Raw genomic sequence first — 15444 nt, 5'->3', positions numbered from 1 at the left:
TTGTAGTTGTCCACATACTCTAGGTCAGACCCGTCGAGAGTAGTGATTCTAGTCGGGTGGGCGGGTGCCAGCAGCGTTCGATTGAAGAGCATGCATTTAGTTTTACTAGTGTTTAAGAGCAGTTGGAGGCTACTGAAGGAGTGTTGTATGGCATTGAAGCTCGTTTGGGGGTTTGTTAACACAGTGTCAAATGAAGGGCCAGATGTATACAAAATGGTGTCGTCTGCGTAGAGGTGGATCTGAGAGTCACCAGCAGCAAGAGCGACATCATTGATATACACGGAGAAAAGAGTCGGCCCAAGAATTGAACCCTGTGGCACCCCCATAGAGACTGCCATAGGTCCAGACAACAGGCCCTCCGATTTGACACATTGAACTCTATCTGAGAAGTAGTTGGTGAGTCAGGCGAGGCAGTCATTTGAGAAACCAAGGCTATTTAGTCTGCCAATAAGAATGCAGTGGTTGACAGATGGTTGACAGAGTCGAAAGCCTTGGCCAGGTCGATGAAGACGGCTGCACAGTACTGTCTATTATCGATCGCGGTTATAATATCATTTAGGACCTTGAGCGTGGCTGAGGTGCACCCATGACCAGCTTGGAAACCGGATTGCATAGCGGAGAAGGTACGTTGGGATTCGAAATGGTCGGTGATCTGTTTGTTAACTTGGCTTTCAAATACTTTCGAAAGGCAGGGCAGGATGGATATAGGTTTGTAACAGTTTGGATCTAGAGTGTCACACCCTTTGAAGAGGGGGATGACCGCGGCAGCTTTCCAATCTCTGGGGATCTCACGTTACGAAAGAGAGGTTGAACAGGCTAGTAATAGGGAATAACCATCAAGCACTTACTTTGACATAGGTGACCAAAATACAATGAGAGCAGTCGACTGCAATCCAAAGTGACTTCACAGTTGCTTCACACAAATAAACTGTGCATTATTGTCACAACACCACTAAGGGACCTACAATGTGTGAAAGTCACTAGGACAGATGTCTAATATCAGTATGTCTATGAATTTGAGAGTTTACATTTCTTTAGCCCCATCCCTCAGCTGTTCACCAAAACAATCAAATCACAGACTGCCTCTTGAAGTATAATTATTTACTCTATTGAGGGTGTTGTAGCATTATTACCAAGTATCTACCCTAAAGACCAGTATCTACTACTGTAAGTAGCTCTGCATAACAGCGTCTGCTAAATGACTAAAATGTAAGGTAGGCTATTCCATGATGACAGAATTGTGCATTGCAAATACTCAACCAAGGCTATTAACTTTTTAAATACCTGGTTGGTTTGCATACCCATTATTGCCTTAGCATTTAGGCTACTGGTCGATATCTTAACTTGGAATATCTTTCCTACTGCTTTCCTACCCCTACCACCGTCGGTCTTCTATCCACCAACAACCAGCTGTTTGAGAGCTGCACACTCTCTGCCTGACAGATTATCTGAGGCGCTGTAACTAGCATGCTTACTATTTGTGATGAGTTGTACACCAGAAGTACATTCATTTACAATGAAATGCTGCGTTTGCCTTGCAGCATTGCGTTGCAGAGGCAGTTGTATTGTGTCAAATCCGATTAAAAAATTAAACGCGCACGAGATGGCGCGCGCGATCAAGATGAAACGTCATTGCTCGACAGAGAAGAAATGTGGCAGAGTGAGCAGAGGACGGGGTTCTCGATTGTACAGGCAAGTCTAGAGCGAGCGCAAATTAAACGTGAGTTTGCAAGTGTGACTTTGACAAAGTAGAACATAATTGTCACTGACCAAAAATAAAAATGTCTTAAACAGTAGGCCTACATATAGAACTGTAGTCAAAGAAACGTGATTCAAACGTGTATTTTATTTTATTTGAACCAGCAATAGTCACATGTCACTGTCAAGTTTTCGCTCTCAATTTCTCAGATTGCTCTCTCTCAAATCTTGGCACCTTAGAATTTGGATTTCAGGCTGATGGGGGCGGGCTTAAAGGCGGGTGCGTGTTTAGAAACCATAGATTGGTCACTTTCACTGGAGTGATGGACAAACTAACAAATTCATGCCATTGGCCAGTCCAACGTTTTAATTACTACTACAGGCCATCTGTTCGCAATGCACTGCAGAGCCTTCTATTTAGCTAGCAAGCCGGCTTGAGTAGTAATTGCCGAACGACTGGGGAAATCGAGCAACTTGATAACCACATGAGTTGGGACATATATTCTAATAGGTATACTATACCTTGAGTCGAGTGGAATCCACTTGCTAAAGTTAGCTAGCTAATTACTTGTTAGCCAGCAACGTTAGTCTGTAAAACGAAAAGCAGACAGTAAGCTCTAGCAAACACCATAAAACAAGTCCACTAATATCAAGAAGGAGAAAATATTTAGGGTATTAAGTCTAAGGACACACACACAGCACATGGGGATTTTTAATTATATGAAGACACAAAGTGGAGAATCTGCTACAGTTCATCCAGTACATAACCAGCCCCAAATAATAGATTATAAACTGGGTGGTTCGAGCCCTGAATGCTTATTGGCTGACAGCCGTGGTACATCAGACCATATACCACAGGTATGACAAAACATTTATTTTTACTGCTCTAATTACGTTGGTAACCAGTTTATAATAGCAATAAGGCACCTCAGGGTTTGTGGTATATGGCCAATATACCACAGCTAAGGGCTGTATCCAGGCACTCCGCTTTACGTCGTGCCTAAGAACAGCCCTTAGCCTTGGTATATTGGCCATATACCACACCTCCTCCTGCATTATTGCTTAATTATACAACGGGTGGTTCTAATCCTGAATGCTGATTGGTTAAAACCGCATTCCAGCCGGTGTCTATTCCACTAGTTACCACTGGCTAAATCTATGGTGTTAATATGCCTATTTACTCTGTTCCATCTGACTGCGCAATCCACTGTCTCATCAGCTCAGCCAGGCAATTTAGAAACTTGATCTCCACTATAAAAAGCATCTAGACATTATCTCATTTCTTTTAGACTAACAGTTTTCAACAGCGGAGATTTGTATAAACCTTTCTGTCTGTCTCTCCGACATTTGTAACATTGTTTCTACAATGTTACAGTGTGTGCTGGTCCTGCTCACACTGCCCTACCCTATGCTTTGACTTCTTTCTCCCCTCTCTCTCCAGATAAAATCTTGCGACTAGTGACTGCAGGCCGCCCAACAACCTGCCCGCTTGACCCCATCCCCTCCTCTCTTCTCCAGACCATCTCCGGTGACCTTCTCCCCTACCTCACCTCGCTGATCAACTCATCCTTGACCGCTGGCCATGTCCCTTCCGTCTTCAAGAGAGCGAGAGTTGCACCCCTTCTCAAAAAAACCAACACTCGATCCCACTGATGTCAACAACTACAGACCAGTATCCCTTCTTTCTTTTCTTTCCAAAACTATTGAGCGTGCCGTCTTTAGCCAACTCTCTTGCTATCTCTCTCAGAATGACCTTCTTGATCCAAACCAGTCAGGTTTCAGGACTGGTCATTCAACTGAGACTGCTCTTCTCTGTGTCACGGAGGCTCTCCGCACTGCTAAAGCTAACTCTCTCTCCTCTGCTCTTGTCCTTCTAGACCTGTCTGCTGCCTTTGATACAGTGAACCATCAGATCCTCCTCTCCACCCTCTCCGAGCTGGGCATCTCCGGCGCGGCTCACTCCCTGGATTGCGTCCTACCTGACCGGTCGCTCCTACCAAGTGGCGTGGCGAGAAGCTGTCTCCGCACCACGTGCTCTCACCACTGGTGTCCCCCAGGGCTCAGTTCTAGGCCCTCTCTTTTTCTCCCTATACACCAAGTCACTTGGCTCTGTCATATCCTCACATGGCCTCTCCTATCATTGCTACGCTGACGATACACAACTAATCTTCTCCTTTCCCCCTTCTGATAACCAGGTGGCGAATCGCATCTCTGCATGTCTGGCCGACATATCAGTATGGATGACGGATCACCACCTCAAGCTGAACCCTGGCAAGACGGAGCTGCTCTTCCTCCCGGGGAAGGGACTGCCCGTTCCATGATCTCGCCATCACGGTTGACAACTCCGTTGTGTCCTCCTCCCAGAGTGCGAAGAGCCTTGGCGTGACCCTGGACAACACCCTGTCGTTCTCCGCCAACATCAAGGCGGTGACCCGATCCTGCAGGTTCATGCTCTACAACATTCGGAGAGTACGACCCTGCCTTACACAGGAAGCGGCACAGGTCCTAATCCAGGCACTTGTCATCTCCCGTCTGGATTACTGCAACTCGCTGTTGGCTGGGCTCCCTGCCTGTGCCATTAAACCCCTACAACTCATCCAGAATGCCGCAGCCCGTCTGGTGTTCAACCTTCCCAAGTTCTCTCACGTCACCCCCCCTCCTCCGCACACTCCACTGGCTTCCAGTTGAAGCTCGCATCCGTTACAAGACCATGGTGCTTGCCTATGGAGCAGTGAGGGGAACGGCACCTCCGTACCTTCAGGCTCTGATCAGTCCCTACACCCAGGCGAGGGCATTGCGTTCATCCACCTCTGGCCTGCTGGCTCCCCTTCCTCTGCGGAAGCATAGTTCCCGCTCAGCCCAGTCAAAGCTGTTCGCTGCTCTGGCACCCCAATGGTGGAACAAGCTCCCTCACAACGCCAGGACAGCGGAGTCACTCACCACCTTCCGGAGACATTTGAAACCCCACCTCTTTAAGGAACACCTGGGATAGGATAAAGTAATCCTTCTACCCCCCCCCCCCCAAAAAAAAAAAAAAAAAAAAAGTATAATTGTAAAGTTGTTATCCCACTGGCTATAGGGTGAATGCACCAATTTGTAGTCGCTCTGGATAAGAGCGTCTGCTAAATGACGTAAATGTGCCCTTGAGCAAGGCACTTAACCCTAATTGCTCCTGTAAGTCGCTCTGGATAAGAGCGTCTGCTAAATGACTAAAATGTAAATGTAAAAATGTTTCAATATTCAAATTCGGTCTCTAGCTGTCCCATAGTAATGAGACAGACAGGCAGGCAGCGTTTCTCAGCCAGTCGAAATCATGAATCAGCTGGCATCATTTTTATGGATATATACAAAGAAATGTCAATTGAAAAAAGTTAGTTTGCAGTCTTTCCAGCTTCAGTTTGAAGTGATTGTGTTAGCTGTGTTGTTGGCTAGCTCCTCTGAATGACAGTGTCCTGACGAGAGAGCAAATTTTCTATGCCAGGCAAAATCGCGCCTAATTAGCTCATTGTTATGGATGTATCCAAATAAATGTAACTAGACAACAGCTTATGCAAATGCACAACTGTTGTTATTCTGGCTGCACTGTTTGACGTGACTGTAAATTAGCCGTAGTTGGCTACCTAGCAAGCAAGCGATAAGAACGTTGCCAGCCAGTATGACAATGGAACACTTAGAACGAACGACAAATGGTATGCACCTGTGCCAATATATCCTCCAAACACCGGCTTCTCAGGCATTATCACTTAAATGTAAACTGACATATGATAAACCAGCTACTCAGGTTAACATGTCAGAATCAGCTTTATTCGCCAAATATATTTGCATGTACAGGAATTTGACTCTGTGAAATGGTGCTGCCACAATAAACAGAATATACAGACAAAAAATATATAGATGCAGGATTTCCACAGATCCACATTCAGTATGTACAGTATGAACACTATAAGCTACATTATAAATTATGCATGTAAGAGATGTGCAAAGAGCGATGTGTAGTTCTGGGATGATAGTGCACGGTGCATAGTCTGTGGATGAATAGTGCAGAGTGCAAAGTCCATGGATGAGAGGATCATTGTGGACCAGGTGGCCGGTTGGTGAGGGCCACGGCACGGGGGAAGAAACGGTTCAGGTGGCGGGAGGTTTTGGTTGAGATTGACCTGAACCGTTTGCCAGATGGGAGTCTTTGGAAGAGGGGGTGGAAGGAGTCAGCGATGATCTTTCCTGCGCGCTTCCTTGCCCTGGAGTCGTGCAGGACCTCGATGGAGGGCAGGTGGCAGCCAATGACCCTCTCAGCAGACCGGACAAACCGTTGCAGTGATGGAGGTGGTGTGGATGGACTTGATGATGGTCGTTTATAACTAAAAGCAGTACACACAGCATTCAAAGAAGGGCTGAGGACAAAACAATACCTTGCATTCACCAAACATTGCACTGAGGAAAATATATTTGTTTTATAGCAATTGTCTGATTGGGAACTACCATTGTATATCAATTACAGAATCCGAAATGATTTCAATTTGGCATTGGAAGTTTTATTGAATACAGTAGGTAATACAGGAGTCAACTCGCATAGGGAGTCTCATCAGATAAGATGTTATCAGCAAGCCAGAGCCATCGGTGGAAAGACAACAAGTAGAACAAAGATATATAAGTGCAAACAGAATAAATGTATCATTCAACATAAGATTCCACCTAAAACAATGACATGAGCTCTGTCCCAGTTCACCTCTGTTCAACTCCTCACTTCCTCTCTACTTGCATCCTTCTCAAAACCCATTGGAGGAGGTCTGAGGCGAGGAACCTTGGGTCGTCTCCTCCAATTAGGTTTTAGAAAGCGGTGCGATGGTCAGTCCTTGCATCCATAGCTCTGTCTATGAATTTGAGAGTGGATACATTTCCCAAGCCCCATCCCTCAGCTTTTTACCGAAACAGGGGTGTGGAGTATGCTTTGTTATTGTTTCAACTGCTGATTGCCACTTTAAAAAACACATAAATGAGCATACAAGTACATTACCAGTCAAAAGTTTGGACACACCTACTCATTCCAGGGTTTTTATTTATTTTTTATGATTTTCTACATTGTAGAATAATAGTGAAGACATAAAAACTATGAAATAACATATGGAATCATGTAGTAACCAAAAAAGTGTTCAACAAATCAAAATATATTTTACATTTGAGATTCTTCAAAGTAGCCACCCTTTGCCTTGATGACAGCTTTGCACACTATTGGCATTCTCCCAACCAGCTTAATGAGGTAGTCACCTGGAATGCATTTCAATTAACAGGTGTGCTTTTTTAAAAGTGTGGAATTTGTGGAATTTCTTTCCTTCTTAATGCGATTGAGCCAATCAGTTGTGTTGTGACAAGGTAGGGGTGGTATACAGAAGATAGCCCTATTTGGTAAAAGACCAAGTCCATATTATGGCAAGAACAGTTCAAATAAGCAAAGAGAAACAACAGTCCATCATTACTTTAAGACATGAAGGTCAGTCAATGCGGAACATTTCAAGAACTTTGAAAGTTTCTTCAAGTGCAGTCACAAAAACCATCAAGCGCTATGATGAAACTGGCTCTCATGAGGACCACCACAGGAAAGGAAGACCCAGAGATACCTATGCTGCAGAAGATAAGTTCATTAGAGTTACCAGCCTCAGAAATTGCAGCCCAAATAAATGCTTCACAGAGTTCAAGTAACAGACACATCTCAACATCAACTGTTCAGAGGAGACTGCGTAAATCAGGCCTTCATGGTCGAATTACTGCAAAGAAACCACTACTAAAGGACACCAATAATAATAAGAGACTTGCTTGGGCCAAGAAACACAAGCAATAGACATTAGACTTGTGGACATCTGTCCTTTGGTCTGATGAGTCCAAATTTGAGATTTTTGGTTTCAACCGCCATGTCTTTGTGAGACGCAGAGCAGGTGAACGGATGATCTCTGCATGTGTGGTTCCCACCGTGAAGCATGGAGGAGGAGGTGTGATGGTGCTTTGCTGGTGACACTGTCAGTGATTTATTTAGAATTCAAGGCACACTTAACCAGCATGGCTACCACAGCATTCTGCAGCGATACGCCATCCCATCTGGTTTGCGCTTAGTGGGACTATCATTTGTTTTTCAAAAGGAGAATGACCCAACACACCTCCAGGCTGTGTAAGGGCTATTTGACCAAGAAGTAGAGTGATGGAGTGCTGCATCAGATGACCTGGCCTCCACAATCACAAGACCTCAACCCAATTGAGATGGTTTGGGATGAGTTGGACCGTAGAGTGAAGGAAAAGCAGCCAACAAGTGCTCAGCATATGTGGGAACTCCTTCAAGACTGTTGGAAAATCATTCCTCATGAAGCTGGTTGTGAGAATGCCAACAGTGTGCAAAGCTGTCATCAAGGCAAAGGTTGGGTACTTTGAAGAATCGAAAATCTGAAATATATTTTGATATGTTTAACACTTTTTTTGTTACTACATGATTCCATTTGTGTTATTTCATAGTTTTGATGTCTTCACTATTATTCTACCCAATGTAGAAAATAGTAAAAATAAAGAAAAACCCTTGAATGAGTAGGTGTGTCCAAACTTTTGACTGATACTTTTGACTGATACTGTATGTTAACGTTAGGTAGTAAGTAGCTACTGTGCTCGAAATGTAGCTAGCTTGTTGCTACCTGGATAGCTACTAAACAATAGCTGGAACGACCTAGCGAACAGACGCGAACTGGCTGAGTCAATTCAGTGGCTAGCTTTGCACTTGTCTAGTGCAAAGTAGCTGCTAGGGGTAAGTTATAACCTACATTTGTGTTTTGTTTTTACATACTGGTAGCCAGAGTCGTTCAAGGGAATTCGGGACATGGGTGACTAGTTAACGTTAGCTTGGCTCTCTCTGTGTGTTCGTGCCGTGGGAGGACGGGTTTCTTCATTGGCAGAAAGCAATGGCTAGCTAGTATGCTAACTATTCTAGCTAACTAACTGGCTGAATAAGTTGACGACGGACTCGCTCAAGCTGTCGGGACTAACCCACAACGTTAGACACGGACACGAATGATCTGCTTGGCGTGTTGACACACTGGTGGTTTGTTGTGGCCGAGTATTGGTGCTAAACCGCGTTGTTGGAGGCCGGCATGCTAGTTGGCTGTGGCGTCATATGACTAGGTGCCCTGGACGGTTTTCACGGAAGAATACTGTACCAAGTTAGCTAGCTGAATAAACTAAGTTAGTCTAATCCTAGAAAACATTGAACCACTGTAGTTTACAACAATTATAGTTTCTGAGGTGGATGTTGGGAGAGTTATATTTGGGTGTTTCAGTGAAAAGTAAGTGAGGGAGGCCCCGCTCTCTCGCTTTCCCAGATGTTTAGTTCATTTCATTCCGATCTCCTTTGCATTATTGTAGCCATTTTCTGTAGCCTGTCAACTATGCCTCTGTCTATCCCTGTTCTCTCCTCTCCGCACAGGCTATACAAACGCCTCACACCGCGTGGCTGCTGCCTCTCTAACCTGGTGGTCCCTGCACGCACGACCCACGTGGAGTTCCAGGTCTCCGGCAGCCTCTGGAACTGCCGTTCTGCGGCCAACAAGGCAGAGTTGATCTCTGCCTATGCTACTCTCCAGTCCCTCGACTTCTTGGCGCTGACGGAAACATGGATTACCACTGAAAACACTGCTACTCCTACTGCTCTCTCCTCGTCTGACCATGTGTTCTCGCATACCCTGAGAGCATCTGGTCAGCGGGGTGGTGGCACAGGAATCCTCATCTCTCCCAAGTGGACATTCTCTCTTTTTCCCCTGACCCATGTCTATCTCCTCATTTGAATTCCATGCTGTCACAGTCACTAGCCCATTCAAGCTTAACATCCTTGTCATTTATCGCCCCCCAGGTTCCCTTGGAGAGTTCATCAATGAGCTTGATGCCTTGATAAGTTCCTTTCCTGAGGATGGCTCACCCCTCACAGTTCTGGGTGACTTTAACCTCCCTACGTCTACCTTTGACTCATTTCTCTCTGCCTCCTTCTTTCCACTCCTCTCCTCTTTTGACCTCACCCTCTCACCGTCCCCCCCTACTCACAAGGCAGGCAATACGCTTGACCTCATCTTTACTAGATGCTGTTCTTCTACTAATCTCACTGCAACTCCCCTCCATGTCTCTGACCACTACTTTGTATCCTTTTCTCTCTCGCTCTCCTCCAACACTACTCACTCTGCCCCTACTCAGATGGTAATGCGCCGTCGCAACCTTCGCTCTCTCTCTCCCGCTACTCTCTCCTCTTCCATCCTATCATCTCTTCCCTCTGCTCAATTCTTCTCCCTCCAATCTCCTGATTCTGCCTCCTCAACCCTCCTCTCCTCCCTTTCTGCATCCTTTGACTCTCTATGTCCCCTATCCTCCCGGCCGGCTCGGTCCTCCCCTCCTGCTCCGTGGCTTGACGACTCATTGCGAGCTCACAGAACAGGGCTCCGGGCAGCCGAGCGGAAATGGAGGAAAACTAGACTCCCTGCGGACCTGGCATCTTTTCACTCCCTCCTCTCTACATTTTCTTCCTCTGTTTCTGCTGCTAAAGCCACTTTCTACCACTCTAAATTCCAAGCATCTGCCTCTAACCCTAGGAAGCTCTTTGCCACCTTCTCCTCCCTGCTGAAACCCTGCCATTTTGAAAAGAAGGTTGACGACATCCGATCCTCGTTTGTTAAGTCAAATGACACTGCTGGTCCTGCTCACACTGTCCTACCCTATGCTTTGACTTCTTTCTCCCCTCTCTCTCCAGATGAAATCTTGCGACTTGTGACAGCCGGCCGCCCAACAACCTGCCCGCTTGACCCTATCCCCTCCTCTCTTCTCCAGACCATCTCCGGTGACCTTCTCCCTTACCTCACCTCGCTCATCAACTCATCCTTGACCGCTGGCTATGTCCCTTCCGTCTTCAAGAGAGCGAGAGTTGCACCCCTTCTCAAAAAACCTACACTCGATCCCTCCGATGTCAACAACTACAGACCAGTATCCCTTCTTTCTTTTCTCTCCAAAACTCTTGAGCGTGCCATCTTTAGCCAACTCTCTTGCTATCTCTCTCAGAATGACCTTCTTGATCCAAACCAGTCAGGTTTCAAGACTGGTCATTCAACTGAGGCTGCTCTTCTCTGTGTCACGGAGGCTCTCCGCACTGCTAAAGCTAACTCTCTCTCCTCGGCTCTTGTCCTTCTAGACCTGTCTGCTGCCTTTGATACTGTGAACCATCAGATCCTCCTCTCCACCCTCTCCGAGTTGGGCATCTCCGGCGCGGCTCACTCTTGGATTGCGTCCTACCTGACCGGTCGCTCATACCAAGTGGTGTGGTGAGAATCTGTCTCCGCACCACGTGCTCTCACCACTGGTGTCCCCCAGGGCTCAGTTCTAGGCCCTCTCCTATTCTCGCTATACACCAAGTCACTTGGCTCTGTCATATCCTCACATGGCCTCTCCTATCATTGCTACGCAGACGACACACAACTAATCTTCTCCTTTCCCCCTTCTGATAACCAGGTGGCGAATCGCATCTCTGCATGTCTGGCAGACATATCAGTGTGGATGACGGATCACCACCTCAAGCTGAACCTCGGCAAGACGGAGCTGCTCTTCCTCCCGGGGAAGGACTGCCCGTTCCATGATCTCGCCATCACGGTTGACAACTCTGTTGTGTCCTCCTCCCAGAGTGCGAAGAACCTTAGCGTGACCCTGGACTGTTAACACCCTGTCGTTCTCCGCTAACATCAAGGCAGTGACCCGATCCTGTAGGTTCATGCTCTACAACATTCGGAGAGTACGACCCTGCCTTACACAGGAAGTGGCACAGGTCCTAATCCAGGCACTTGTCATCTCCCGTCTGGATTACTGCAACTCGCTGTTGGCTGGGCTCCCTGCCTGTGCCATTAAACCCCTACAACTCATCCAGAATGCCGCAGCCCGTCTGGTGTTCAACCTTCCCAAGTTCTCTCACGTCACCCCGCTCCTCCGCACACTCCACTGGCTTCCAGTTGAAGCTCGCATCTGCTTCAAGACCATGGTGCTTGCCTACGGAGCTGTGAGGGGAACGGCACCTCCGTACCTTCAGGCTCTGATCAGTCCCTACACCCAAACGAGGGCATTGCGTTCATCCACCTCTGGCCTGCTGGCCCCCCTACCTCTGCGGAAGCACAGTTCCCGCTCAGCCCAGTCAAAACTGTTCGCTGCTCTGGCACCCCAATGGTGGATCAAGCTCCCTCACGACGCCAGGACAGCGGAGTCACTCACCACCTTCCGGAGACACTTGAAACCCCACCTCTTTAAGGAATACCTGGGATAGGATAAAGTAATCCTTCTACCCCCCCTTACCCCACCCCAAAGAAAGAAAAACAAACATATTGTAAAGTGGTTATCCCACTGGCTATAAGGTGAATGCACCAATTTGTAAGTCGCTCTGGATAAGTAAATGTAAATGTAAATGTTTAAGCATACATGACTGTTGGGGGTGTGGTGCCTTAGCTTTAGTTCCCAGGTGCAGCCGAGCTGACACCACTAAAGATGATGTTGCAGCAGATGTCTTGACCACCCTCTGGCTGTTCTCCAGACTGCGTTAGCGCTGAAGGTGTCCCAGGCACTGTTTGTGGCCACGTCACCTCCCTCAAAACCAGTGAACCTGGTTCTTACAGTGGGGCATCAGCATAATCTAAAGAGCATTTGAGGTTGGTTGGAGGATCTATAGGAAGACGGGCTCATTGTAATGGCTGGAATGGAATTCATGGACCAGTATCAAACGTACGAAAATCACATGTTTGACTCCGTTCCATTTATTCCATTCCACTATAGAGAGGGCAGAACAATACAGGAGATGGAATTAGATTTAGTATGGAGTCGAAGTCCCAATTTAAAATCCTTGTACAACCCATAGACATTGGTAAAAAGGTAAACAAAAGTAGTGCACTGGAGTTTGAAGAAAGTGGAACAATACAAACAGTGCATTCGGAAAGTATTCCTTCCCTTTTTCGACATTTTGTTACGTTACAGCCATATTCTAAAATGGATTAAATAAACAAATTAACTCATCAATCTACACACAATACCCCATAATGACAAAGTGAAAAAAGGTTTTTAGAAATGTTTGCTAATTTATAAAAATAAAGAAAATACCTTATTTACATAAGTATTCAGACCCTTTGCTATGAGACTCTAAATTGAGCTCAGGTGCATCCTGTTTCCATTGATCATCCTTGAGATGTTTCTACAACTTGATTGGAGTCCACCTGTGGTAAGTTCAATTGATTGGACAGGATTTGGAAATGCACACACCTGTCTATATAAGGTCCCACAGTTGACAGTGCATGTCAGAGTAAAAACCAAGCCATGAGGTTGAAGGAATTGTCTGTAGAGCTCCGAGACAGGATTGTGTCGAGGCACAGATCTGTGGACGGGTACCAAAACATTTCTGCAGCATTGAAGGTCCCCAAGAACACAGTGGCCTCCATCATTCTTAAATGGAAGAAGTTTGGAACCACCAAAACTCTTCCTAGAGCTGGCCGCCCGGCCAAACTGAGCAATCGGGGGAGAAGGGCCGTGGTCAGGGAGGTGACGGTCACTCTGACAGCGCTCCAGAGTTCATCTGTGGAGATGGGAGTACCTTCCAGAAGGAGAACCATCTCTGCAGCACTCCACCAATCAGGCCTTTATGGTAGAGTGGCCAGACAGAAGCCCCTCCTCAGTAGAAGGCACATGACAGCCCGCTTGGAGTTTGCCAAAAGGCACCTAAAGGACTCTCAGACCATGAGAAACAAGATTCTCTGGTCTGATGAAACCAAGATTGAACTCTTTGGCCTGAATGTCAAGTGTCACGCCTGGAGGAAACATGGCACCATCCCTACTCTGAAGCATGGTGGCGGCAGCATCATGCTGTGGGGCTGTTTTTCAGCGGATCGATGATCCAGAGCGCTCAGGACCTCAGGCTGGGGCGAAGGTTCACCTTCCATCAGGATAACGACCCTAAGCACACAACCAAGACAACGCAGGAGTGGCTTCAGGACAAGTCTCTGAATGTTCTTGAGTGGCCCAGCCAGAGCCCGGACTTGAACCCGATCGAACATCTCTGGAGAGACCTGAAAATAGCTGTGCAGCAATGCTCCCCATCCAACCTGACAGAGCTTGAGAGGATCTGCAGAGAAGAATGGGAGTATCTCCCCAAATACAGGTGTGCCAAGCTTGTAGCGTCATACCCAAGAATACTCAAGGCTGTAATTGCTGCCAAAGGTGCTTCAACAAAGTACTGAGTAAGGGTCTGAATACTTATGCAAAAGTGATATTTCAGTTTGGAGTTTTTTAAACATTTACACAAAAAAAATCTAAAAACCTTTGTCATTATGGGATATTTTGTGTAGATTGATGAGGGAAATAAACAATTTAATCCATTTTAGAATAAGGCTGTAACGTAACAAAATGTGGAAAAAGTCAAGGGGTCTGAATACTTTCCGAATGCACTGTATGTGCTGAGTTGTATAAGGCATAAAATTAGTTGGTGACTCACTGGTCCAAACTAGGTGTCCTCTGCCTCGTTGGTGTAGTGGTCCAGGGCGATGAATTAGAAGCCTGACTCCACCTGGTCAAACGTGTTCTCACTTCAAACACTGACCTGTCTCCTCAGAACAACTGAAGAGAGAGAGAGAAGAAAATAAGATGTCAAGAAATATCACAGACAGAGTTGGAGTTTAAATGTTTTAACATTGTGAGGGAAATGTTGTCTGAAGAGTTAGCCTTTCGAGTGTCCATGTGTTGAATTTCCACAACAAAATCTTAATGTTGCATTCAAGGTAACAGTCCATTTTAAGACTGATGTGGCTGTATCAAAAGAGGCAATAACAAATAAGAGATAACGCATGTTGTGGGACTGAGCCGAGCTGTATGGCAATACCACGCCACAGAGTGATGCTGACACTCAGATTTTTCACTTTATAATGTATGTTAAAAAAAACAATGATTTCAATCTAAGTGAAACAAACCATACAACTGTATGCACAAAGACTACTTTAAACAATTTGCAATCATTGGTTTGTTTGACATACACTGTGAAAAATCTGAGACTCAGCATCACTCGGTTACTGTGGAATTGCCCTGTACCAAGCCACGCCACTCGTCAGTCAGCATGGCTCAGTATTGAACAGCCTGCTGTCAATTCATGCCCAACCCACCTTGTGGAGAGCTATCCTCCTATAGGTTTTCACTTCTTCCCTTACCTACACTACTCATATTGTTTAGCAATGACTATCACATACATTCAGTATAGAACCATCTTTCTAACCAATAGCCAGCATCTGGTCATCATCCACTCTACGTGACAAATGTCCTATGCACAATGCCTTCATACAGCGTCAAAGAAATAAGAGGAACTCTCAGTACCACTAATGATTAAGTTACGGGGGTGATTGGTGGATAACATGGTTACCTGCAGGAAGTCCCCAGAGGGCTGTGCATAGAGGAGAGCCAAGGTAACCTACTTGGAACAGAATGGACTCCTGTATCTCCTGTCTCTGTCAGCTGAGCAGAGAACAACTTCACCACCACATATAAAAAATTATTTTGCATCTTCAATGTGGTTGGCATGTTGTGTAAATCAAATGATACAAACCCCCCAAAATCTAATTTAATTCCAGGTTGTAAGGCAACAAAATAGGAAAAATTCCAAGGGGGGTGAATACTTTCACAAGCCTCTGTAATAAAGCAGTTGGTGGCTCCTGACCTGGTTGAGTATCT

Source organism: Coregonus clupeaformis, chromosome 10 (genome assembly GCF_020615455.1).
Source record: "Coregonus clupeaformis isolate EN_2021a chromosome 10, ASM2061545v1, whole genome shotgun sequence".
NCBI classification, from domain to species: Eukaryota; Metazoa; Chordata; class Actinopteri; order Salmoniformes; family Salmonidae; genus Coregonus; species Coregonus clupeaformis.
This window is presented reverse-complemented; position numbering follows the sequence as displayed.